The sequence below is a fragment of the Hemiscyllium ocellatum genome, assembly GCF_020745735.1.
Source record: "Hemiscyllium ocellatum isolate sHemOce1 chromosome 27 unlocalized genomic scaffold, sHemOce1.pat.X.cur. SUPER_27_unloc_10, whole genome shotgun sequence".
Lineage (NCBI taxonomy): Eukaryota > Metazoa > Chordata > Chondrichthyes > Orectolobiformes > Hemiscylliidae > Hemiscyllium > Hemiscyllium ocellatum.
Genome location: NW_026867477.1, coordinates 138,204 through 165,949, shown reverse-complemented (window position 1 = coordinate 165,949; position 27,746 = coordinate 138,204). Strand labels below are relative to the sequence as shown.

The window sequence follows — 27,746 nt, the reverse complement described above, 5'->3', positions numbered from 1 at the left end:
ACAGGTGAAAGTGAGAACTGCTGATCAGAATCAAGATTAGAGAGGTGCTGGCAATGCACAGCAGGTCAGGCAGCATCCAAGGAGCAGGAAAATCAACATTTTTCGGGCAATGTTAATTTTCCTGCTCCTCGGTTGCTGCCTGACCTGTTGTGCTAATTTTTGACAGCCTCCTGTACTATGTTTCCAATGTTGTGTATCGGTTGCAGCAGTGAATGAGTAGCCAGTATTGTTAGAAATTGTGAATTTTTCAGGATGACATCATCCCATTGTCATTGTACAGTTTCCTGGCAGCACTGGGAGGTGTGGACTGTGTCCACTGGAAACGATGTGGACGTGCCGGTGTTGGACTGGGGTGGATAAAGTTAAAAATCACACAACACCAGGTTATCTTCCTTCTGGTTTATTTGGAAGCACTGGCTTTTGGAGTGCAGCTCCTTCATCAGCTAGCTGTGGAGCAGAATCATAAGACACTGAATTTATAGAAAAAGCTGACGGTGTCATGCAACTGATGAGGTATTGAACAAATCTAGATTGCAGATTAGTCTTTCATCTTTTACCATGGGTTGCAGGTTTCAGTTCATTAATATGTAAACCCCAGAATTACTTTTAATTCACCTTCTCGAGATGATTTAAGGTTTTATAAAAATAAGTGATATCTCAGCTCAGATCCTGCATAAAAGGTGTAAGGTTCAAGTCTGTATCCCAATCTTGAATCAGATTGGTTCTATTCACCAAAGTAGGAATTTATAAAATATTACATGCAGTTTGTGTTCTTTTTGAGCAAAATTGAATATATGTGCTAATATAATTCTGCAAATGTAAATTCACCCCATTGACTTATGTGTGACTGTGTGTGCGTGCATGTGAGTTTGTGCATATATGCTAATGAAGTGTGTGTGTGAGATGGAGTATAAGCCTGTGATATGGTGTGAGTGTTAGGGTGTGGATGTCTGAGAGAGTGACAGATCAAGGCAAGGGGTTGTATTTTGCTAAAACAAGGAAGGACAGGACTTATACAGTTAATGGTAGGGCCCTGCATCGTGTTCCAGAACAGATTCATGGGGGGAGGCGGTGTGGAGGGGTTCTGGTACATAAAAGCTAAAAATCTCTCAACATCAGGTTATCGTTCAACTGGTTTATTTGGAAGCACAAGCTTTCGGTGCGCTGCTCCTTCATTGGGTGTTTGTGGAGCAGGATCTTCAGACACAACTACCTGATGAAGGAGCAGCACTCCAAAAGCGAATGCTTGCAAATGAGCCTGTTGGAGTATCACCTGGTGTGGTGTGAATTTTAACTTCGTACACCCCAGTCCAACACCAACATCTCCAAATCGGGGACATAGTTCTTTGAAAGTTGCATCATTGGTAGACAGGGTGGTGAAGGAGGTGTTTAGCACACTTTCCTTCATTGTTCACGCCGTTCACTGTCGGAGGTGGGACATCACGTTGAGGTTGTACAGCATATTGGTGAGACCACGTGTAGAGTACTGAATACATTTCTGGTCGCCCTATCAACGACCACAAGTTGATGGGTGACCTTATTTCGAGTTATAAAGTTATGGGACTTGTAGGAAAGGTAAATATCACAGGGGGAAAAAATTATGCATCTCCCCTTTTTTACTTCTCTTGGCATTTGGACGCTTCAATTCTGTCGATGACAACCTCATCGCCAGAGAGCATACTGCGCGTGCTCGCCGGCGTCAGGATGACATTGTGCATGCTCCTCACTGCACGCAAGGCGCGGCTCGCAACTTCCTTTTGGTGGGCCAATCAGGAGCGCTGGAGGACCGGAAGGTGACTAGTCCTCCTGCCAATCAGAGCCTTCCTATTGTCTGAATCCAGAAGCTGGAACACGAGTTTCGGAAGTTGCTGCTCTCTCTCTGAATGAAGATTGAGTTTGTTCCAGACTCCCCTCTTACTTCTGCTAATCTGATCGGTTTCCCACATCTGTCTGTGGCGTGCAACCCCGTCCCCCAACTGATAGCTGGGTCTTTTTACTTTTGCTGATGCAACACAGGGTCTTATTTGGTTATCTTGTTCATACTAACTCCCTATATGCGTGACCATTGCTACGGTCATGTTAATACATCTGCTTCGATCAGTCGACCATCTCCTTTAATTAGTTATTTCTTGGAATATACCCTCACGATTCTGCCTTGCGATTTTTGCAGAAGCAAGATGCAGCTACTTGTAACTGCTTGCAAGCATATCTAGCTTAACATATCCCCCCAGCATAGACGAGTTGGGGCAGAAGGGCTGTTTCTGTGCTGTAATGCTGGAATTGTGTTTGGTGAATGCAGAAGTGTGGTTGGACTTTCAGAGCAGCTTTCCAAGATGTTGTGCCCTTACTGGGAGCAAAAGAAGTTACAATGAAGTCTTTCGTTTGTCAGACAGCAACCGAGTGAGTGAGTACATCTGGGAGTTTGGTGGAAAGTGGGAATTCATTGCACTGTGGGGATGAACCCTACACTACCCAGTCATTTCTGCTGGTGGATTCAACCAAGCCTCAAGTTGATGGGAGTAGATTTAGGACAGAGATGAGGAGGAACTGCTTTTCCCAGAGAGTAGTCAATCTATGGAATTCTCTGCCCAAGGAAGAAGTAGAGGCATCTTCATTAAGTATATTCAAAACAGGTCCTGATTTCTCTGTCCTCTGATGTCCCTGTACTCACAGAGTAAGATATTGGTCTGTTCTGCTCTGCTGGATTTCTGCTGAAGCTTTGACACCACCAGCACCACCACCACCACCCCCCCCCCCAACCCACCCCACCCCACCCCCCCCCCCCCCCCCCCAACCCACACCCCACAACCCACACCCCACCCAACCCCACCCCCCCCCCCCCCCCCCCCCCCCACCACCCCACCAACTCTTGGAAACAAACTCTTCGGTCTATGCCGACCAGATGCCAGTATGTCACCCCTTATCTCTCTGAATCTTTCCTATTCATATCCCCATCCAGATGCATTTTAAATGATGTAATTGTACCAGCCCCCACCACGTCATCTGACAGTTCATTCCATATACATACCACCCTCTGTGCAAAAGGATTGCCCCTTAGGACCCTCAGAAATCTTTCCCCTCTCACTCCACACCTCTGCCCTCCAGTTCTGGTCTCGGTGCCTTGCCCCAACAACAAGGGGAAACGACATGCAAAAGTTGAGCAGCCAGACAAAATGCTAAAGGAATAAAATATCGAGCCGCAGGGAAAAAAAATTGTGGCTCTATCTTTTTTCCCCTGTTGGCATTTGGACACCTTGAAATCTGTCAGAAACACCAACATCCCCGTAGAGCATACTGCGCATGTTTGCCAGTGTCAGCAACCCAGTGCGCATGCTGGCCAGTGTCCGCAAAACACTGAGCATGCTCATCGCTGTACGCAAAAAAGGCGCGAAACCTTCTTTTGATTGACCATCTCCGCCACAAGTTCACCTGTACCTCCACACACATCATCTATTGCATCCGCTGCACCCGATGTGGCCTCCTCTATATTGGGGAGACAGGCCGCTTACTTGCAGAACGCTTCAGAGAACACCTCTGGGCCGCCCGGACCAACCAACCAAACCACCCCGTGGCTCAACACTTTAACTCTCCCTCCCACTCCACCGAGGACATGCAGGTCCTTGGACTCCTCCACCGGCAGAACATAACAACACGACGGCTGGAGGAGGAGCGCCTCATCTTCCGCCTGGGAACCCTCCAACTACAAGGTATGAATTCAGATTTCTCCAGTTTCCTCATTTCCCCTCCCCCCACCTTGTCTCAGTCGGTTCCCTCAACTCAGCACCGCCCTCCTAACCTGCAATCTCCTTCCTGACCTCTCCACCCCCACCCCACTCCGGCCTATCACCCTCACCTTGACCTCCTTCCACCTATCCCACCTCCATCGCCCCTCCCCCAAGTCCCTCCTCCCTAACTTTTATCTTAGCCTGCTTGGCAAACTCTCTCTCATTCCTGATGAAGGGCTTATGCTCGAAACGTCGAATTTCCTATTCCTGAGATGCTGCCTGGCCTGCTGTGCTTTGACCAGCAACACATTTTCAGCTTTGATTGACCAATAGGCAACATTGGAAGACTGGAAGGAGACTGGTCCTCCTGCCAATCAGAGCCAGCACATTACCTGAATGCGGAAGTCGGACCATGAGCTTCTCAAGCTGCGACTCCTAATACTCTCTCTTTGAATAAAGATAGAGCTTTATCCAGACTGCGAATTCCTTCCTCTGTCCCAGATATGAGAGTACGGCACTCTCTTGCTCCCATTCTATTTCTTTTTCATTGTGGAGTTCAGTTGTTGACTTGCAGCAACTGAAAGAAAAGAGTGTGAATCCGGAAGGGGACAGACTCTGGAAACGCTGGTCCAGGTCTATGTCTCAATTTGCAAAATAGATAGGCAGGAAGTGGAGAAGTCGACGTTTCGGGTGTAACCCATCCTCGGGGCTGGGGCTGGCTGGAGAAGCTGCAGATAAAGGGGGTGGGAGTGAAGCGGGGATAGGTTAAGACAGGTAGAGGGTACGATCTGGTTGCTGGCAGAGAACAAGGAGGGAGGTTTTTTTGAAATTGGAAAACTCAACGTTGAGTCCTTCGGGCTGTAGGCTGCCTGGAAGATGAGGTGTGGTCCCTCCAATTTGCAGTTAGGTTCGTTGTGACAATGGAGGAGGCCAAAGATGGTCATGTCAGAAAGGGGAATTGTTATGGATGGTGACTGGGAGGTCTGGTCGGCTCTGTGGACCCAGCTGTGATGCTCAGTGAACCGTTCCCCAAGTTTGCGCTCGCTCTCCCCAATACAGAGAGGACCACAATCGGCAAACACAGGGCAAATGCAGTCCCACAATATGCAGTTATAGCCTTGGCTGTGGCAAAGAAAAACAGAAAGGAGGTGCATTGTTTAAATGGATGTGGAATTAGATTAGATTACTTACAGTGTGGAAACAGGCCCATCGGCCCAACAAGTCCACACCGACCCGCCGAAGCACAACCCACCCATACCCCTACATTTACCCCTTACCTAACACTACGGGCAATTGAGTATGGCCAATTCACCTGACCCGCACATCTTTGGACTGTGGGAGGAAACCGGAGCACCCGGAGGAAACCCACGCAGACATGGGGAGAATGTGCAAACTCCACATAGTCAATTGCCTGAGGCGGGAATTGAGTTCACAACTGGGGTGTCTTCCTGCAGTTAGCGTGTCATTCAATATATTCAAGGCTGATTTATCTGATTTTTGAACAAAGATGATGTTTGTGGGGGAAGGCAAGAACACGGTTTTAAGACTAGTACAGAACGGTTCCAGAGTCATACAGCACAGAAACAGAGCCTTTAGTCCAACTAGTCATAGAGATATACAGCATGGAAACAGACCCTTTGGTCCAACTCATCCATGCCGCCCAGATATCCCAACCCAATCTGGTCCCACCTGTCAGCACATGGCCCGTATCCCTCGAAACCCTTCCCATTCATATACCAGTCCAGATGCCTTTTAAATATTGCAATTGTACTAACCTCCACCACTTCCTCTGGCAGGTCATTCCAAACATGTACCACCCTCTGTGTGAAAACATTGCCCCTCAGATCTCTTTGAGGGGAAGAATGGAGGGACAAACCAAACCTTTGAGGGTCAGCTTGGAGGTTCAAGGTCTCAGGACAGGGGGTGGGGATGACACATGCCAGCAAATGGGACTAGATTAATTTAGGATATCTGGTTAGTACAGTTGTGTTGGACAGAAGGGTCTGTTTCCGTGCTATATATCTCTGACTCAGACGTCATTGTTAATGCCTTGACTTCTCATTTTGCTCCCACCTTCCTGGGGACATTAACCATTTTGTGTCTGGCTCTTCCTCAAGAAGCTGCGAGGCAGCTTCACCCTGAATTGACACTTTCTTTTTGCTTCCCAAAATCAGACCTGCTCACTCTCAGCAGTATCCCAGTGTTGTGAAAGATATTAGCTTTTCAGATGGAGGTATTCAAAGTTCAGAGAGATGGCAGTCTTGCTGTTTTTGTTTTTCTGCCCTGTAAGATCCTGAATCAGCACCTTCAGGAGAATTAGTTAGGGCCGAGTGAGGACAGAGGGGGAAGAGAGAGTGGGATGGTGCTTTCAATTTTGTGGAATAACAAAAGAAAAGAATATTGCACAGAAAATAGAATTGCTTGTTCAGAATTTCTACCCTGCACCGACAGTGATGACCTTTGTAATCTCTTTTTACAGAGCAGAGTAGCGCCTCGACGTACGAACGCAAAAGCTCTCGGACCCCTCATGATCTCATTTAGTTCAGTCTTTGGCGTGTGCGCTGTGAACAGCCGTCCAACCATTCTTACGCTTTCCGAACAATGGGAAAAGTTGATTCAGTTCGCGAACTTTTCGGATTAAGTTCGTAAGTCGAGGCGCTACTGTATTTGAAAATCTGAAGACGGAAGTTTCAAAATCAACAGATGAAGGGCTTATGCCCGAAACATTGACTCTCCTGCTCCTCGGATGCTGCCTGACCTGCTGTGCTTTTCCAGCGCCAAATTTTTCGACTGACTGTCCAGGGTCAGCAGTCCTCACTTTGATGTCAATGTCTGACAGTCACTCAATCCATCGGGACAGTTTTTGACTGTGATTTCTGTGAGAGAGATCAACGCTTTTTGGTTCCTGTCTGAGTATGTTTTCAGCATTAGTGGGACTGGACGAGAGACCCCACTGTTGCAGCGCACTGTGTGTGGAGCCTGAAACAGTTATATGGCCTGGGAAGGGGATTTCAAGGCAGAAAGGGGCTCCACATGTGTTTGTGAGCAGCTGAAGCTGTGGCCATGGAGAAACCGGAGGAATCCCGCCACGTGGAGAAACCGTGGAAGTGTGGTGACTGTGGGAAAGGCTTCCGTGTCCCGTCTACCCTGGAGACTCATCGGCGCAGTCACAGCGGGGAGAAGCCATTCCCCTGCACCGACTGCAGGAAGGCCTTTAGACATTCCTCCCACCTGCTGGCCCACCAGCAGGACCACACGAGGAAAAGACCCTTCAGCTGCCCGATTGTGGGAAGGCCTTCATGTTTTTCTCCGCCCTGTTGGCCCATCGGCGGATCCACACAGGGGAGAGGCCCTTCAGCTGCCCAGAGTGCGGGAAGGCCTTTACCCAGGCCTCCACCCTGCTGAGGCACCAGCGTGTCCACACGGGGGCAAGGCCCTTCAGTTGCCCTGAGTGCGGGAAGGCCTTCAGCGATTCCTCCACCCTGCGGAGCCACCAGCATGTCCACACAGGGCAGAGGCCCTTCAGCTGCTCTCAGTGCGGGAAGGCTTTTACCCACATCTCCTCCCTGCTGACCCACAAGCGTATCCACACGGGGGAGAGGCCATTCACCTGCTCTCAGTGCGGGAAGAGCTTCACCTACTCCTTCAACCTCCAGACCCACCAGCGGGTCCACACCGGTGAGAGGCCCTTCAGCTGCCCAGAGTGCGGGAAGGCCTTTACTCAGGTCTCCACCCTGCTGAGGCACCAGCAGGTCCACACCGGGGAGAGGCCCTTCAGCTGCCCCGAGTGCGGGAAGGCCTTCAGCAATTCCTCCGCCCTGCTTACCCACCAGCGGATCCACACGGGGGAGAGCCCCTTCAGCTGCCCCGAGTGCGGGAAGGCCTTCAGCAATTCCTCCGCCCTGCTTACCCACCAGCATGTCCACACGGGGGAGAGCCCCTTCAGCTGCCCAGAGTGCGGGAAGGCCTTTACCCAGGCCTCCACCCTGCTGAGGCACCAGCGTGTCCACACGGGGGAAAGGCCCTTCAGCTGCCCTGAGTGTAGGAAGGCCTTCAGCGATTCCTCCACCCTGCGGAGTCACCAGCGGGTCCACACCGGGGAGAGGCCGTTCACCTGCTCTCAGTGTGGGAAGGGCTTCATCTGCTCTTCCAACCTGCGGAGACATCGGCATGTCCACACGGGGGAGAAGCCCTTCAGCTGCCCCGAGTGTGGGAAGGCCTTCAGCAATTCCTCCGCCCTGCTGGCCCACCAGCGGGTCCACACTGGGGAGAGGCCGTTCACCTGCTCTCAGTGTGGGAAGGGCTTCACCTGCTCCTCCACCCTGCGGAGCCACCAGCGGATCCACACGGGGGAGAGGCCCTTCAGCTGTGCTCAGTGTGGGAAGGGCTTCACCTGCTCCTCCCATCTGCTGACCCACCGGCGGGTCCACACGGGGGAGAGGCCATTCACCTGCTCTCAGTGCGGGAAGGGCTTTACCTCCTCCTCCACCCTGCAGACCCACCAGCGGATCCACACGGGGGAGAGGCCGTTCAGCTGCTCAGAGTGCAGGAAGCCTTTTACCCAGGTCTCCACCCTGCTGAGGCACCAGCGTGTCCACACCAGGGAGATGTCCTTCAGCTGCCCCGGAGGTGGGAAGGCCTTCAGTGATTCCTCCACCCTGCTGACCCACCGGCGGGTCCACACCGGGGAGAGGCCATTCACCTGCTCTCAGTGTGGGAAGGGCTTCAGGTATTCCTCCCACTTGCTGACCCACCAGAGGGTCCACACGGGGGAGAAGCCCTTCAGCTGCCCCGAGTGTGGGAAGGCCTTCAGCACATCTTCCTCCCTGCTGAGGCACCAGCGGATCCACACCGGGGAGAGGCCGTTCATCTGCTCTCAGTGCGGGAAGGGCTTCACCTACTCCTCCCAACTGCGGAGCCACCAGCGAGTTCACGTGCCTTCACAGGGGGATTGAAGGAGTGACGGCCGAGTCCCATTATCGATTGGAATATCAACCCGGTTCCGGGGACTCCCGGGTTTGAATCCCGCCACGACAGATGGCAGAATTGGTATACGGTCAGAAATGTGGAGTTTGGAATCTAACGATGAGACCATTTCAGGGAGGGGGTGGTGCAGGGGAGAAAGCCCCCATCTGATTCCCTCTCTCCCTTGTTAGGGAAGGGAACCGCCATTGTGGGAAAGGATACACTCAGTCGTTCCAGCTGCATCCTTTACCCGGTCTGGCCTACACGTGACTCCAGACCCACAGCAGTCTGGTTGACTCTACACTACCCTCCCCCCACTGGCAAAGGAGCGGGGAGAAACTTACTTGGAGACAGGGTATGGGTTGAAATTGCTGAGTGAGGCAATACTTCCTCCGGGTTACGGCTGTACCAAGGATCCAATTACAAAGGGACAACTTGGTGCTGACCAATAGTAAAGACAGTGAGGAGGGGACAGGGGAGGTGTGGTGTGTGCACTTTCACCTTGAGCTGTTCAAAAAGCAACTACTTTTTCTCTGCCTTTTTGCTGGGGGGATCTGAAGTTGTAACAAAGTTGGGTTGCAATAAAGGTTACCTGAACTTACCATCGGGCTCAGACTCTCATTGAAAGCTTTGAGCTCCAAGAGGTTTTTGTTTTAAAGCTACTCATTTCTTTCAGCCTCCTGCACTAAGTTTAGAACATAGAACAATCCAGCGCAGAACAGGCCCTTCGACCCTCGATGTTGCGCCGACCTGTGAACTATTCTCAGCTCATTCCCCTACACTATCCCAAAATCATCCATGCGCTTATCTAAGGATTGTTTAAATCTCCCTAATGTGGCTGAGTTGACTACCTTAGCAGGTAGGACATTCCATGCCCTTACCACTCCCTGGGTAAAGAACTTGCCTCTGACACCTGTCTTAAATCTATCACTCCTCAATTTGTAGTTATGCCCTCTCGTACAAGCTAACATCATCATCCTGGGAAAACGTCTTTCTCTGTCTAAACTATTTAATCCTCTGATCATCTTGTATGTCTCCATCAAATCCCCCCTTAGCCGCCTTCTTTCCAATGAGAAAAGACCCAAGTCTCTCAGCCTTTCCTCATAAGACCTTCCCTCCAGACCAGGCAACATCCTTGTAAGTCTCCTCTGCACCTTTGCCAATGCTTCCACATCCTTCCTATGATGGGGCAACCAGAACTGTACACAATATTCCAAGTGTGGCCGCAGCAGTATTTTGTATAGTTGCAGCATGATATTGTGCTTCCGGAACTCAATCCCTCTCCCAATGAAACCTCACACACCGTATGCCTTCTTAACAGCACTATCCACCTGGGTGGCAACTTTCAGGAATCTCTGTACATGGACTCTGCACATCCACACGACCAAGGATCTTTCCACTGCCCAACTACTCTGCCATCCTGTTATTCTTCCCGAAGTGCATCACCTCACATTTAGCTGCATTGAACTCTACTTGCCACCTCTCAGCCCAATTCTGCAGTTTATCCAATTCCCCCTGCAATCTGTAACATTCCTCCAAACTGTCCAGTACTCCACCGACTTTAGTGTTGTCTGCAAATTTACTAATCCATCCACCTATGCCTGCATCTAAGTCAGTTATAAAAATGACAAACAGCAGTGGTCCCAAAACATCCTTGTGGAACACCACTAGTAACTGGACTCCAGACTGAATATTTTCCATCAACCACCACTTGCTGCCTTCTTCCAGTTTCTAATCCAAACTGTTAAATCACCCTCAATTCCATGCCTCTGCATTTTCTCCATCAGTCTACCATGTGGAACCTTATCAAAGGCTTTACTGAAGTCCAAGTATACCACATCAACTGCCCTACCCTCGTCTACATGCTTAGTCACCTTCTCAAAAAACTCAGTGAGATTTGTGAGACACGACCTGCCCTTGACGAAATCATGTTGACCATCTGAAGTCAAATTGTTACTTGCTGGATGATTATAAATTTTATCTCTTGTACCATCTTGCTTCATCAATACATAAGCCTCATGGAACAGCATCATAAGACACAGAACTTATGTCAAAAGATCAGTGTCATGCAACTGATAGAATATATTGAACAAACTTAAATAGTCTTCATCTCTTAGAATGGGTGTGGGCTTTGGTTCATTAATATGTAACAATGTTCTTGAAATGACATAAGGTTTTATAAAAAAAGACATCTCCGCTCAGACAATGCATTAAAGGTGTGAGATTTGAGTCTGTCAGTGTTCCAATCTTGAATCAGACTGGTTCTGTTTCCAAAGTCGGAATTTGGAAAATATTACATGCATTGACTGCCTGCAGATTGTGTGCTTTTTGAACAAAATTGAATGTATCTGCAAATATAATTCTGCCAATACAATTTCACCCCAAAGAGTAGTGTGTGTGTATGTGCATGTGAGAGTATGTGCATGCTGGGAAAGTGTGTGTGTGAGATGGAGTATGAGACTGCAAGTGTGAGAGAGTGTTGAGGAGTGTGCGTCTCTCTGAGAGGTGTGAGGGAGAGGCTTAATAAACGCAGGGGGTTGTGCAGATAATGGTCGGGCCATGAGTCACTTCTAGAACAGACAGACATGGGGGAGGTGGGGGATGGTGGTGTTCAGGTACTGAGTTCAATGGAAGTTGCATCATTGGTAGACAGGGTGATTAAGAAGGCATTTTGCAACATTGCCTTCATTGTTCACACCATTGAGGATAGGGGTTGGGACATCATGTTGAGGTTGTACAGGATGTTGGTGAGGCCATTTTCAGAGTACTGAGTACAGTTCTGGTGGCCCTGTAATAGGAAGAATACTGTTAGAGAGGGTTTAATAAAGAGTTACCAGGATGTTGTAAGGACTGGAGGGTTGAAGTTATAAGGAGAGGCTGGGACTTTATTCACTGCAGCACAGGAAGTTGGGGGGTGACATTATTGAGATTGATAAAATCATGAGGAGTGGAGGTAAGGTGAATAGAAAATGGCTCTTGCTTAGCGTAGGGGAACTCAAAACTAGGGGGCCATTTTGTTTAATGTAAGGAGAGAGATTCAAAAGGAACCGGAGGGGCAACATTTTGAAAGAGGGTGATTTGCATGTTGAATGGGGGGGGGGTGTGGGGGGACAGGGGAAACGGGAGAAACATTGGGGCCTGTCCTGTCATAGTGACATTTTACACTCATTTTCCATCTGCTTTTCCTGGCACTTGTGCTGTTTACCCCTCACTGTGTTTTTTATCCTTGTGCTGTTTACCCCTCACTGTTTTTTTTAATCCTTGTGCTGTTTACCCCTCACTGTTTTTTTAATCCTTGTGCTGTTTACCCCTCACTGTTTTTTTTATTCCTTGTGCTGTTTACCCCTCACTGTTTTTTTTATTCCTTGTGCTGTTTGCCCTATGCTGTTACTTGTACAATTGTTGAGGGTAGTGTGTAAAAAGTAGTGAAGGAGATTATGCACCAGCATTGTATGTTCTTAGTCATTCAAGGGGCAGGACCTGTTGAGAATGGTTAGTAAAGTATGTGGTGAACTAAGCCTTGTTAACATGGAGATAGTTTGGTATTTGGAAAAATATACTTTTTTATTATTTACAGTCATAAAGATGTACAGCACATGAACACACCCATTTGGTCCAACCTGCCCATGCCAACCAGATATCCTAAATTAATCTAGTCCCATTGGTCAGCACTTGGTTCATATCCCTCTCAACCCTTCCTATTCATATACCCATCCAGATACCTTTTAAACACTGTAATTATACAGCCTCCACTACTTCCTCTCGCAGCTCCTTCCATACATGCACCATCCTCTGCATGGAAAAGTTGCCCCTTAGGTACCTTTAATATCTTTCTGCTCTCACCCTAAACCTATGCCGTCTAGTTGTGAACCTCACCCCTACTCTGGGGAAAAGACATCAAAAAAAAAGTTGAGCAGCCAGACAAAAGCTATAAAATGTTGAGCCACATGGTGAAAAAGAACTGTGGCTCTACCCTTTATTTCTCCTCTTGGCATTTGAACATTTAACATCTGTCAATAACACCAGCATCGCCACAGAGCACATTGTGTCTGCTCCTCGGTGTGAACAACAGCACACCTGCTCGCTGGTGTCACCAGTACATTGTCCATGCTCCTCGCTGTCGGCAGAAAAGGAGACATCGCTTATCTCTGTTCCTAAAGGTCTTCCCTTTATTCTTAAAGCTGTGTCCTCTGGTCCTAGTCTCTCCTACCAATGGAAACATCTTCCCAATGTCATTGCACTGTGGGGATGAAGCCCTAGCCTGTCCAGTAATTTCTGGTGGGTGAGACGAGGCCTCAAGGTTAGAGGGAGTAGCTTTCAGACAGAGATGAGGAGGAACTGCTTTTCCCAGAGGGTTGTGAATCTATGGAATAGTCTAGATTAGAGTGGTGCTGGAAAAGCACAGCAGGTCAGGCAGCATCCGGAGAGCAGGAAAATCGATGTTTCGGGCAAAAGCCCTTCATCAAAATCTAGGGAATACTCTGGCTAAGGAAGCAATAGAGGCAGCTTCATTAAGTCTATTCAAGACACAGTTGGGTGGGATTTGGCCTGGTTGGGGAATTAAGGGGTTCCTTGTGACAGTGCAGGGAAGAGAAGATGAAACGATGGATAGATCAGCCATGATCTTAATGTATGACGGAGCAGGCTCACTTGTAGCAACTGGAGTGAATCCAGCGAGGGAGCAGACTTTACGCCCTCAGGTATGTGTCTTGGTTACCTGGGTGAGGAGAGACAGAAGTTCAAGTTGGGACTGTTTTCCGTAGCTTGCCAGAGTCTGAGGAGTGACCTTATATACTTTTATATCATCATGAGGGGCATGGATAGGGTAAATAGACGTGGTATTTTCCTTTGGATGTAGCAATCCAGAACTAGAGGGTAATAAGTTTAGAATCGAGCATGTGGTGCTGCAGCAAGTCGGGTAGCATCTGAGGAGCAGGAAAATTGACGTTTCAGGGAAACTCCCTTCAGGGAAGTGTGTGTGTGTGTTTGTGCGCTGTGAGTGTCTATTTGCATTTGTGCCTGCTTGATAAAGTGAGATTGTGATGGAGTATGAGTCTGCGAGAGGGTGAGAGATTTGAGGGGGTGGTGTATGTGTATGTCTGAGAGAGAGCGTGTGTGTATGAGAGAGGTATGGATATAAGTGAGGGGTTGCATTTTGCTAAATAAAGGAGGGCAAGACTTGAACAGGTAATGGTAGGGCTCTGGGTCATGTTGTAGAACAGAGACATGGGGGGTGTTCAGGTTCATTGTTCTTGAAAGTTACATCACTGGTAGATAGAGGGGGGTGAAGAAGGTGTTCAGCACACTTGCCTTCATTGTTCACATGCTGAGTACAGGAGTTGGGACATTATTTTGGAGATGCACACAGAAAGTACATTACTCAGAGGGTGATAGGTGCCTGGAACGCATTGCCAGCAGAGGTAGGGACGGTAGATTCATTCAAGGTGCATCCGAGTAGTAGGACAGTCGAAGTTTCGGGCACAAGCCCTTCATCAGGAATGATACGTGGATGTTCAGAGGGGCATCAGTGTCCTTCTGTGCCAGTTGTCAGACAGGTGCAGCAGGCAATGAGCAAGGCAAGTGGTGTGTTAGCAAGAGGAATTGAGTTCAGAAATGGGGATGTCTTCCTGCAGTTAGGGGGTCATTTGAATAAATTCAAGGCTGAGTTAATCTGATTTTTGAACAAGAAAGAAGTGGATGTTTATGGAGGAAGGCAAGAAAATGGTTTTAAGACAGTTCCAGAGTCAGACAACACAGAAACAGACCCTTCAGTCCAACTAGACCGTGCTGTGTTCACAAACTAAACTAGTCCCACCTGTGTGTATTTGGCCCATATCCCTCTGAACCTTTCCTATTCATGTACTTATCCAAATGTCTTTTAAACCTTGTTACTGTACCTACATCCACCGTGTCTGGACATTGAGAGTAGTTTGTGTGTGGAATCAAAAAAAGGCACTGTTCCAGTCTTTTGAAAATCTTTCTCCACTCACCTTCTTCATTTGCTCCCTAATCTTGAAACCCCCATCCTAGGGAAAGGACACCTGCGGTTCACCTCATCTACCCTCCTCATGATTTTATGAACCTCCTTTTAAAGTCACCTCTCAACGTCGTGTTCCAGTGAAAAAAGTCCCAGCCTATCCACCCAGCTGTAGGTATATTCATATCCAGTTATGAATTGTTCAATGCTGGTGCTGACTCGAAAGACCGAATGGTCTAGTCTTGCTCCCAACTCTCTTGCTCTGTGTCCAGGACAGCAAGAGGCCCAAAGTCAGAGGAGCAGAAATTAGGCCATTCAGTCCATCAGGTCTAATCACCCCATTCAATCGTGGCTGCTAGGTTTCTCAACCCCATTCTCCCCATAACCCTCGATCCCTTTGATACTCAAGAACCGATCTGTCTCAGTTTAAAATATCCCCAGTGACCTGGCCTCCACAGCCTTCTCTGGAAATAGATTCCACAGATTCACCGCTCTCTGGCTGAAGAAGTTTCTCCTTTCTAAAAGAACTTCCCTTTACTCTAAGGCTGTGCCTCTCGTCTGAGTCTGTCCTACCAATGGAAACATCTTCGCAACATCCACTCTGTCTGGGCTGTTCAGGATTATGTAGGTTTCATTTAGACCCACCCCCGCCCCCTTCCGAGTGTGGGCCTATTAATCAGCATGAACCAGACCCTTCAGGATGAGGTACAGCAGGGATTAGGTTCAGTAAACTGAGACTGGAGTGAGAGTGTGTGGGATGGAGATTTTCAGCTTCTAGAGAATGAGAGAGAAAAGTGAGTTTGCTATAAATTAGAATTGATCGGATGGTCCAAAGTGTGGTAGATGGAATTAAATTTTGAGAAATGTGAGTTGTTGCATTTTGGTCAAGCAATTCAGGCAGGACTGACAGAGTTAAGGGGAGTGTTGCAGAACAAAGAGACCTTGGAGTGCAGGTTCCATAGTTCCTTGAAAGTGGAGTCTCAGGTCGACAGGATAGTGAATGAGGCATTTGGTAGGATGGCCTTTATTGGTCAGAGCATCGAGTAGATGAGTTGGGAAGTCATGTTGTGGCTGTCCAGGATGTTGGTTAAGCCAATTTTGGAATACTGCGTTCAGTTCTGGTATCCCTGCTGTAGGAAAGATGTTATGAAACTTTGAAAGGGGTCAGAAAAGATTTGAGCTATAGGGAGAGGCTGAATAGGGCAGGGACATTTTCCATGGAGCATCAGAGGCTGAGGGGTAAACTTATAGACCTTTGTAATGGGTATGGATAGGGGGGGAACCCTACCTTTTCCCCAGGGTAGGGGAGTCCAAGAAAACTAGAAGGCGTATGTTTGAGGTGAGAGCAGAATGATTTAACAGGGGTCTGAGAGGCAACCTTTTCACACAGAGGGTGGTGCATGTATGGTACGAACACGAACTGCCAGAGGAAGTGGTGGAGACTGGCACAATTACAACATTTAAAAGGCATGTGGATGTCGGTCTGTTCTCAGCTCTGCTGGATTTCTGTTGAAGCTTTGACGCCCCCCCCCCTCCAGAAATAGGGCTCTCCCAAGGATTGGTATGGTGTCCTATTTGAGGAATTCTTTCTGTCTTACATCGAACTGTTAGTATGCAGCTCTGATTTACAACAACATTTACATCAACAGGACTAAAGCATCTGTTATCAAATTGGCATAGAGCTATACAGCACGGACATTGACTTTTTCTCTCTCTCATGCACAGACGCACATAACAAGTCCATGGGGTTAAATTTGTATTTGCAGAATGATATTTGCAGATACATTCTATTTTGCTCAAAAAATACACAATCTGTAAGCAGTCAATCCATGTAATATTTTGTAAATTCCACTTTGGAAGTAGAACCAGTCTGACTCAAGACTGGGACACAGACAGACTCTGACCTCACACCTTTAATGCATTATGTGAACTGAGATGTCACATTTTGCTATAAAACCTCGAGTTATCTTGATATGGCGCCTTGCAGGAAGGTCTGGGATTTACATGTGAATGATAGCTGAAACCCAGTCTAAAAGATGAATGACTTGACAATCCAGGTTTGTTCAATATATCGCGCGCCGGCTCTCTGGCTCGTTGGTCTAGGCGTATGATTCTCGCTTAGGGTGCCTTACTGTGATGAGTTGCGAGAGGTCCCGGGTTCAAACCCCGGACGAGCCCGAGGTTTTATGGGCGGCACGGTGGCACAGTGGTTAGCACTGCTGCCTCACAGCGCCTGTAGACCCGGGTTCAATTCCCGACTCAGGCGACTGACTGTGTGGAGTTTGCACGTTCTCCCCGTGTCTGCGTGGGTTTCCTCCGGGTGCTCCGGTTTCCTCCCACAGTCACAAAGATGTGCGGGTCAGGTGAATTGGCCAAGCTAAATTGCCCGTAGTGTTAGGTAAGGGGTAAATGTAGGGGTATGGGTGGGTTGCGCTTCGGCGGGTCGGTGTGGACTTGTTAGGCCGAAGGGCCTGTTTCCACACTGTAAGTCTAATCTAAGTCTAATCTAATCATTTTGGTGGCAGGACACTATAATGTTTTTCTATAAATTGTGTCTTATGATCTTATTCTCCACAACCACCTGAAGGATCAGCGCTCTGAAAGCGAGTGCTTCCAAATAAACCTGTTGAATACTCAACTGGTGGTGTGATTTTTCACTTGTCCAGGTGAGGATGTATTGACCGTGCCCAAAGATGTGCAGGTTAGGTGCATTAATCAGGGGGTAAATGTAGAGCAATAGAGGTAGGGGAATAGGTGTGGGTCTGTTACCCTTTAGAGGGTCGGTGTGGATTTGTGGGGCTGAGTGGCCTGCTTTCACCGCTCTGGGGATTCTCTGAAGGGAAGGGATTGGCACAAACTCATTATTTTTTTTTGGCTTCCCAAAATCAGACTTCCTCACCTCTCAGCAGTATCCCAATGTTGTGAAAGATATTAACTTTCAGGTGGAGTTATCCAAAATTCAGAGAGATGTCAGTCTTGACATTTTTGCCTTTCTGCCCCTGGAAGATCCTGAATCAGCATCTTCAGGGGAATTAGTTAGATCAGAGTGAGAAGAGAGGGGGAGAGAGAGTGGGATGGTGCTTTCAATTTTGTGGAATAACAAAAGAAAATATTCCGCAGAATTCCTTGTTCAGAATTTCTACTCTGCACTGACAGTGATGACTTTTGTAATCTCTTTTCACATTTCAGGATCTGAGGATGGAAGTTTCAAAATCAACAGATGAAGGCCTTATGCCCAAAACGTCGACTCTCCTGCTCCTCGGATGCTGCCTGACCTGCTGTGCTTTTCCAGCTCTGCACTTACTGATTCTGACTCTCCAGCATCTGCAGTCCTTACTTTGACATTCATGTCTGACAGTCATTCAATCCATCGGGACCGCAACAGTTTTCAACTATGATTCTGTGAGAAGGAGCAAAGCTTTTTGGTTCCTATTTGGGTACGTTTTCAGCGTCAGTGGGACTCGATGAGAGACCCTACCGTTGTAATGCAGTGAGTGAGGAGCGTGTAACAGCTCTACAGTTTGGAAAGAGGAATTCACGGTGGACAGAAGCTCCACATGCGTTTGTGTGCGGCTGAAGCTTCAGCCGTGGAGAAACCCGAGGAATCCCGCCCCGTGGAGAAACCATGGAAGTGTGGCGATTGTGGGAAAGGCTTGTTTCCCGTCTGCCTTGGAGACTCATTGGCGCAGTCACACTGGGGAGAGGCCGTACCCCTGCCCTGACTGCGGGAAGGGCTTCAGCGATTCCTCCTACCTCCAGACCCACCAGTGGATCCACACAGTGCGGGAAGGCCTTTACCCAGGCCGTCTCCTTGCTGACCTACCAGCGGGATCACGTGGCATTGCAGGAGGATTGAAAGAAAGACGGCCGAGTGCCTTTACCGACTGGACGATCAACCCAGTTCCAGTGACTCCCGAGTTCGATTCCCACCGCGACAGATGGTGGAATTGGAATTTGGTCAGAAATCTGGAGTTTAGCATCTAATGGTGAAACCATTGTCAGTGGGGTGGGGGTGAAAGAAAACCCCCATCTGATTCACTCAGTTCTTTTTTAGGGAAGACTTGAGCAGTTATTAGAGCAGTCGTCCCAGCTGCATCCTTTACCCAGTCTGGCCTACACGTGACTCCAGACCCACAATAGTCTGGTTGACTCTACGCTGCTCATCCAACTTACTTGGATACAGGTTGAAATTGCTGAGTGAGGCAATACTTCCTCCAGATAAAGGCTACACCAAGGATCCAATTACAAAGGGACAACTCAGTGGTGACCAATAATGAAGAAAGTGAGGGGTTGCTCTTTGACCTTGAGCTGTTTTTAAAAAATTGCTACATTTTCTACACCTTTCTGCTGGGAGATTCTGAAGCTGTAACAAAGTTGGGTCACAATAAAGATTACCTGAACTTCCCACTGAGCTCAGACTCTCAATGAGAGCTTTAAACTGCAACAGGTTTTTGGTTTAAAACTGCTGATTTCTCACAGGAGAAAGTGAGAACTGCAGATGCTGGAGATCAGGGTCAAGATTAGAGTGGTGCTGGCAAAGTACTGCAGGTCAGGCAGCGTCCGAGGAGCAGGAAAATCGACATTTCGGGTTTGCTCCAGACTGCACCCTCCTTACTGTGTCAACCATCTGTGAGTAAGGTACTCTCTTCACAACTCCTTTTCCATTTTTTTCATTCTGGGCTTCAATTTATGACTTACAGCAACTGAAAGGAAAGAGAATGAATCCATGGAATGGACAGATCAGGAAAAGTTTGTTTATAAACAGTATGTTTCATGTATTGAGTGAATGTAAAGAGGATGTGGTGGATGCATGTTCAGATGCAACGTTTAAAAGACATGTGGATAAGTACATGAATAGGGAAGGTGTGGAGGTATATGGGCCAAACACTGGCAAGTGGCACTAGTTTAGTTTGAGAATATAGTCAGCATGGAATAGTTGGACTGAAGGGTCCATTTCTGTGCTGTCTGACCATAACTGTTCTGTCGTGGTCTTAAAACTATTTTCTTGCCTTCCACTTTAAATGTGATTACTGTACCTGCATCCAACACATAAACCACAAAAAAAAACTCTCATGCACACAACATGGGCGGCACGGTGGTTAGCACTGCTGCCTCACAGCGCCTGAGACCCGGGTTCAATTCCCAACTTGGGCGACTGACTGTGTGAAGTTTGCACGTTCTCCCTGTGTCTGTGTGGGTTTCCTCCGGGTGCTCCGGTTTCCTCCCACAGTCCAAACATGTGTGGGTCAGGTGAATTGGCCATGCTAAATTGCCCGTAGTGTTAGGTAAGGGGTAAATGTAGGGGTATGGGTGGGTTGCGCTTCGGCGGGTCGGTGTGGACCTGTTGGGCCGAAGGGCCTGTTTCCACACTGTAAGTAAGCTATAAAAATCCACACTTTATTGTTCAAAACTCAGATGAACTCAGCCTTGAATAAATTCAATGACCCCCTAACTGCAGGAAGACATCCCCACTTCTAATCTCAGATCAGCCTGCTAATATACCACTTGCCTTGCTGCACCTGTCTGACAACTGGCATTGACTGATGTAGAAGGATGCCTCTAATCAAAGCACTGATCACAGGGTGGTCTGGTTTCAGGACCTGATTTCTCAATTCTCTGTTGATCTCCCTGTTCCCACAGACTAAGATGTCGGTCTGTTCTCAGCTCTGCTGGATTTCTGCTAAAGCTTTGACCCCGCCTTTTATAACTTCTGGAACGATAAAATGTTCAATCAAGACCCAAGCCACAATCTCCCAAACTCTCAATTATCCTAATACAAGGTGTAGTCATAGCAGGGAATCAAACAAGAAAAATGAAACAAAATCACAAATAAATAGGTGCACGTGCTTAATGTTTGTTCATGAGGAAGTAAACCAGAAATAGGGGTCTCCCAGGAATCTTCCAGTGCCCTACTTGAGGAATTCTGTCACCCTTACACCTATTAGGATCCAGCTATGAATTACAACAACATTTACACCAACAGAAATAAAGCATCGGTTATCAAATAGAGATAAACAGCGTGGAAATAGACTGTTTCTCTACCTCATGCACACACGAGATAGATCATCCATGGGGGTGGGTTTGTATTTGCAGCATGATGTTTGCAAATACATTCTATTTTGCAAGGTTTGTAGCTCAGGTTGAGGTTTAGGGTGTAGGTTTGCTCACTGAGCTGTAGGTTTGATATCCAGATGTTTCATTATCTGGCTCGGGAACATCATCAGTGGCGACCTCCAAATGAGGCGAAGCTGTTGTCTCCTGCTTTCGATTTATATGTTTGTCCTGGATCGGGTTCCTGGGGTTTGTGGTGATGTCATTTCCTGTTCATTTTCTGAGGGGTTGATAGATGGTATCTAGATCTATGTGTTTGTTTATGGCGTTGTGGGTGGAGTGCCAGGCCTCTAGGAATTCTCTGGCATGTCTTTGCTTAGCCTGTCCCAGGACAGATGTTGTCCCAGTCAAAGTGGTAGTTTTCTTCATCTGTATGTAGGGCTACGAGGGATAGAGGGTCGTGTCTTTTTGTGGCTAGCTGGTGTGCGTGTATCCTGGTGGCTAACTTTCTGTTTGTCCTACGTAGTGTTTGTGGCAGTCCTTGCAAACCCCCGGAGTATGGGTCTGGGTGATATACGCGTCGGCGGGTCGGTGTGGACTTGTTGGGTTGAAGGGCCTGTTTCCACACTAAGTAATCTAATCTAATCTAAAAAGATTTACAAGCATGTTGCCAAGACTGGAGGATTTGAGCTATAGGGAGAGACAGAACAGGCTGGGGCTATTTTCCCTGGAGCGTCAGAGGCTGAGGGGTGACCTTATAGAGGTTTATAAAATCATGAGGGGCATGGATAGGATAGATAGACAAAGTCTTTTCCATGGGATGGGAGAGTCCAGAACTAGAGGTTTAGGGTGACAGGGGAAAGATATGAAAGAGACCTAAGGGGCAACCTTTTCATTTAGAGGGTGGTACGTGTATGGAATGAGCTGCCAGAGGAAGTGGTGGAGGCTGCTACAATTGCAACATTTAAAAGGCAACTGGGGGGATATGGGCCCCGTGCTGGCAGGTGGGACTAGATTGGGTTGGGATATCTGGTCGGCATATACGAGTTGTCCAGGTTCAGGTGGATTGACAGTACTGAAATACCCATAGTGCCCAGGGATGTGCACGTTAGGTGCATTAGTCAGGGGTAAATGTTGAGCAATCGGGGTAGGGGAATTGTGTGGTGGGTTACCCTTTGGAGGATCGGTGTGTAGTCTTTGGGTCGAGTGGCCAGCTTCCACACTGTGGGGAGTCTCTGAAGGGGAAGGGATTTTTGTAAACTGTGCAAGGCAACGCAGGCGTAGTGCGGGGGCCTGCTGTTGGCCTTGCCCTGCCCCTTGCACCTCCCCCTGTTGTTGAGTTGTCTAAAAAATAACTACTCTTTCTCTGCCCTTTGAATCCGAAGCTGTAACAATGTTGGGCCACAATAAAGGTAACCAGAACGTACTGCTGGGCTCAGGCTCTCATTGAAAGCTCCAAGCGGTTTTTGTTTTAAAGCTGCTCATTTCTTGCAGCCTCCTGCACTAAGTTTCCAATGTCGTGTATCAGATGGAGCAGTGAATGAGTAGCTGGTTTCATTAGAAATTATAAACTTTTCAGGAGTACAGGCACTGCATCATTTCATCGGCAGTTTACTAGCAGCACCGGGAGGTATGGGCTGTGTTCATGAGAAAGGAGGTGGGACAAGGTTTAAAAATCACAACACCGGGTTATAGTCCAACAGTTTTATTTGGAAGCACTGGCTTTCGGAGCGCTGCTCCTTCAGCGGGTAGCTGTGGAGCAGGATCATAAGACACAGAGTTAAGAGCAAAAGGTCACAGTGTCATGCAACTGATATGATATATCGACAAATGTAGAGTGATGTTAAGCATTCAGCACACTTACCTTAATAGTTCACACCATTGAATAAAAGGAGTTGGGACATCATGTTGAAGGTGTACAGGATGTTGGTGAAGTCACTTGTAGAGTACTGAGAAGGCTTCTGGTGGCCCTGTAATAGGAAGAATACTATTACAGAGGGTTCAGTAAAGATTTACCAGGATGTTGCCAGGACTGGAGGGTTTGAGTTATAAGGAGAAGCTGAAACTCTCTTCACTGGAGCACAGGAGGTTGAGGGGTGACCTCATTGAGATTGATATGATCAATAGGGTTCTAAGTAACATGAACATCAAATAGCGAGGAGCCTGCACGGTTATGTCAAGTGAGTGGGGGAGAAATTGTGGCATTTGGACACTTTAAATCCATCAGAAACAGCATCTCCATAGAGCATACTGTGCATGTCAGGTGAGGTGCCAGAAGACTGGAGGTTGGCTAACGTGGTGCCACTGTTTAAGGGTGGTAAGAACAAGCCAGGGAACTATAGACCAGTGTGCCTGACATCAGTGGTGGGCACATTGTTGGAGGGAATCCTGAGGGACAGGATCCTACCTTCATCTAGGTGGATGGGCTGGGACTTTTTCACTGGAGCATTGGAAGTGGAGATGTGACCTTATCAACGTTTACAAAATCATGAGGGGAGAGATGAGGTGAACGAAGGGTGTCCTTCCCCCTTGGGTTGGGGTTTCAAGATTAGGGAGCAAATTTTGATGGTGACAGGAGAAAGAGATTTTAAAAAGACTTGAAAGGCACAATTTTTTTTTTACACAGAGTGAGGACTAAGTGTCTAGAGGACGTGGTGGATGCAGGTACAGTAACGTCATGAATAGGAAAGGTTTGGAGGGATATGGGCCAAAACACTGCCAGGTGGGACTGGTTTAGTTTGAGAACATAGTCAGCATTGACTAGTTGTACTGAAGGGTCTGTTTCTGTGCTGTCTGACTCTGGAACGGTCTTAAAACTGGATACTGGTCTTAAAACCATTTTCTTGCCGTCCCCCACAAGCATCCACATTAAAATCATGCGAACTCAGCCTTGAATATATTCAATGACCCCCGAACTGCTGGAAGACATCCCCACTTCTGAACTTAATTCCTCTTGCTAAAACACCGCTTCCCCGGTCTCCAACGCCTTATTTTCACAATGGACATCCAGTCCCTGTACACCTCCATCCCCCATCACGAAGGACTCAAAGCCCTCCGCTTCTTCCTTTCCCGCCGCACCAACCAGTACCCTTCCACTGACACCCTCCTTCGACTGATTGAACTGGTCCTCACCCTGAATAACTTCTCCTTTCAATCCTCCCACTTCCTCCAAACTAAAGGAGTTGCCATGGGCACCCGCATGGGCCCCAGCTATGCCTGCCTCTTCGTAGGATATGTGGAACAGTCCATCTTCCGCAACTACACTGGCACCACCCCCCACCTTTTCCTCCGCTACATCGATGACTGTATCGGCGCTGCCTCGTGCTCCCACGAGGAGGTTGAACAGTTCATCAACTTTACTAACACCTTCCATCCCGACCTCAAATTCACCTGGACTGTCTCAGACTCCTCCCTCCCCTTCCGAGACCTTTCCATCTCTATCTCGGGCGACCGACTCAACACAGACATCTACTATAAACCGACTGACTCCCACAGCTACCTGGACTACACCTCCTCCCACCCTGCCCCCTGTAAAACTCCATCCCATATTCCCAATTCCTTCGTCTCCGCCGCATCTGCTCCCAGGATAACCAGTTCCAACACCGCACAGCCCAGATGGCCTCCTTCTTCAAGGACCGCAGATTCCCCCCAGATGTGATTGACGATGCCCTCCACCGCATCTCCTCCACTTCCCGCTCCTCCGCCCTTGAGCCCTGCTCCTCCAACCGCCACCAAGACAGAACCCCACTGGTTCTCACCTACGACCACACCAACCTCCATATACAACGTATCATCCGCCGTCATTTCCGCCACCTCCAAACGGACCCCACCACCAGGGATATATTTCCCTCCCCTCCCCTATCAGCGTTCCGCAAGGACCACTCCCTTCGTGACTCCCTCGTCAGGTCCACATCTCCCACCAACCCAACCTCCACTCCCGGCACCTTCCCCTGCAACCGCAGGAAATGTAAAACTTGCGCCCACGCCTCCACACTCACTTCCCTCCAAGGCCCCAAAGGATCCTTCCATATCCGCCACAAGTTCACCTGTCCCTCCACACACATCATCTATTGCATCCGCTGCACCCGATGTGGCCTCCTCTATATTGGAGACAGGCCGCTTACTTGGGGAACGTTTCAGAGAACACCTCTGGAACGCCCGGACCAACCAACCCAACCACCCCGTGGCTCAACACTTTAACTCTCCCTCCCACTCCACCGAGGACATGCAGGTCCTTGGACTCCTCCACCGGCAGAACATAACAACACGACGGCTGGAGGAGGAGAGCCTCATCTTCCGCCTGGGAACCCTCCAGCCACAAGGATTGAACTCAGATTTCTCCAGTTTCCTCATTTCCCCTCCCCCCCACCTAGTCTCAGTCGGTTCCCTCAACTCAGCACCGCCCTCCTAACCTGCAATCTCCTTCCTGACCTCTCCGCCCCCACCCCACTCCGGCCTATCACCCTCACCTTGACCTCCTTCCACCTATCACATCTCCATCGCCCCTCCCCCAAGTCCCTCCTCCCTACCTTTTATCTTAGCCTGCTTGGCAAACTCTCCTCATTCCTGATGAAGGGCTTATGCTCGAAACGTCGAATTTCCTATTCCTGAGATGCTGCCTAACCTGCTGTGCTTTAACCAGCAACACATTTTCAGCTAATACACCATTTGCCTTGCTCATTGCCTGCTGCACCTGTCTGACAACTGGCACAGAAGGACGCTGATGCCCCTCTGAACATCCACGCATCATTCCTGATGAAGAGCTTGTGCCCCAAAATACGACTGTCCTACTGCTCGACCCACTGTGCTTTGCCAGTTGTGATCGTCTCTACATCATGAAGACCAAGCGTAAACTTGGGGAATGGTTTGCCGAGCATCACAGCCGGGTCCACAGAGGCTGAGCGGATTTCCCAGTCTCCATCCATTTTAATGCCCCTTCCCACTCCCCTTCTGACAAATTGGAGGAATAAAACCTCATCTTGTCTGAGCAGTCCACAGCCTGGAGGACTCGACACTGAGTTCTCCAATTTCAAATAATCTCCCATCCCATCCCCCAACTCACTTCCCAGCCCTTTCCACTCTTCCCTGCTAACTAGATTCCTTCCTCCCATTCACCAACCAGGTTATGGGGATAATGCAGGAACAGGATACTGATTGAGGATGATCAGCTCTGATCATAATGAAAGGTGGTGCTGGCTCGAAGGGCAGAAGAGCTGACTCCTGCACCTATTGTCTATTGTACCTTCGACCTGTCTCCACCTATCCTCACTTCATCACCCTGCCCCCAGCACACCCTTGTTCAACAGCTCTCCCTATACCCACCCCCAATCCTGAACAAGGGTTACACACATACCTCAACTTCTCCACCTCTTGATACTGCCTGGCTTGCTGCGTTCTTCCAGTCTCCTGCCTGTTTATTTTGCCAATTGAGACAAAGGCTTGGACTAACTTTTCCAGAGTCTGTCCCCTCGTGGATTCACTCCCATTCCTTTCAGTTGCTCCAAGTCAACAACTGAACCCCAGAATGAAACGTAAATGGAAAAGGGGGTTAGAGAAGAGAATGCTGTACACACAGATGTTGGACAGAGGAAGGAAGCTGCAGTCTGAGTGAAGCTCAATCTTCATTGAGAGAGGGGAGGGGCAGGAACTTCAGAACCTCATGGCCCAACTTCCGCATTCACCAATAGGGGAGCTCCGAATGGCAGGAGGACAAGTCTCCTTCCGGTCCTCCAGTGATCCTTATTTGTCCATCAAAAGTAGGTTTTGCCCCTTTTCTGCCGACAATGAGGAACACGCACAATGTTTTGATGACATTGGCAAACATGTGCCCTGCTTGTTGACACTGAGGAGTGTACACAATATGCCCTGTAGCAATGCTGGTGTTATTAACAGATTTTAAGTTTCCAAATGTCTATCAGAGATCAAAAAGGGCAGAGCGATATTTTTTCCCCCATGTGTCTCAATATTTGATTGAGCAGCCAGACAAATGCAAAAGCAATTTTTTAAAGTCTTTTCCTCAGTGTTGGGGTGACCTTCACAACTAGAGGACATAGGTTTAGGGTGAGGCCACAAAGATATAAAAGATACCTGAAGGGCAATGTTTCCATGCAGAGGGTGGTGTGTGTATGGAATGAGCTGCCAGAGGAAGTGGTGGAGGCCGGTATAATTACAGCCTTTAAAAAGTATCTGGATGGGTATATGAATAGGAATGGTGTAGAGGGATATAGTGCTGGCAATGGGGACTAGATTAATGTAGGATATCTGGTTGGCGTGGACAGGTTGGACTGAGGGGATCTGTTTCCGTGCTGAAAATCTCTACGACTCTGAATAATAAAAAGTCAACTTTTCCAATGAACATATCCATGTTAGCAAGACTTAGTGCACAACCTGCTTTACTAACCGTTCTCAACAGGTCCTGCCCCTTCAATAACTGAGGAACATATACATGCTGGTGCACAGTATCCTTCACTAGTATTTACACACTACCCTCAGCAATTGCACAAGTAACAGCAAAGGGTAAACAGCACAAGGATTAAAACAGTGAGGGGTAAACAGCACAAGCGCCAGTAAAAGCAGATGGAAAGTGAGTGTAAAATGTGACTATGACAGGACAGGCCCCACATTCCTTCCCCTCCGTCCCCCCCACAACCTGCCTCACCTTTCACCTCCCGGGCCCAGTACCTTCCAGGTGGCCCCATAGTTGACACAGGGGCCGCCCCACGACCAGTAGAACTCCACCACCCAGGCGGCCGACCAGTTCCCAAACAGGCCCTTAACCCCATCCGCCTCCAGAATGGTCACCGGCTCCTGCCTGCTGTACAGCCGGCCGGTGTGGCCGTGACACAGCAGCTGCACCAGGAAGGCGGCGGTGACCAGTGACGGGGGTCTGCCCCGGGCCGCACGGCGCCATTTTCCTAACGGCCGCCGCTTCCCCGCTCGAGCGACTTCTCCTCCCAACCGCCTTCACCCCCGCGTGACGTCTGCATGGGGGGATGGGCGGGGCCGGGGGAGCCTCACCGTCACCAAGC

General features: G+C 48.6%; 1 protein-coding gene, 1 long non-coding RNA gene and 1 pseudogene across 3 annotated transcripts in view; 2 read left to right on the top strand and 1 right to left on the bottom strand.

Moving 5' to 3' along the window:
• The window catches only part of LOC132807198 (gastrula zinc finger protein XlCGF26.1-like), a 270,173-nt gene that overhangs the window by 193,220 nt on the left and 49,207 nt on the right, over positions 1 to 27,746 (top strand). The window lies entirely within an intron of this gene.
• On the bottom strand, positions 399 to 27,666 carry LOC132807210 (uncharacterized). The gene is made up of 3 exons (XR_009641936.1): positions 27,377 to 27,666; positions 22,583 to 22,688; positions 399 to 447 (listed from the first exon to the last, which is right to left on the bottom strand). It is a non-coding gene; the product is annotated as an uncharacterized LOC132807210 (long non-coding RNA).
• Positions 6,426 to 27,746, top strand: part of LOC132807207 (zinc finger protein 850-like) — a 33,746-nt pseudogene continuing 12,425 nt past the window's right edge.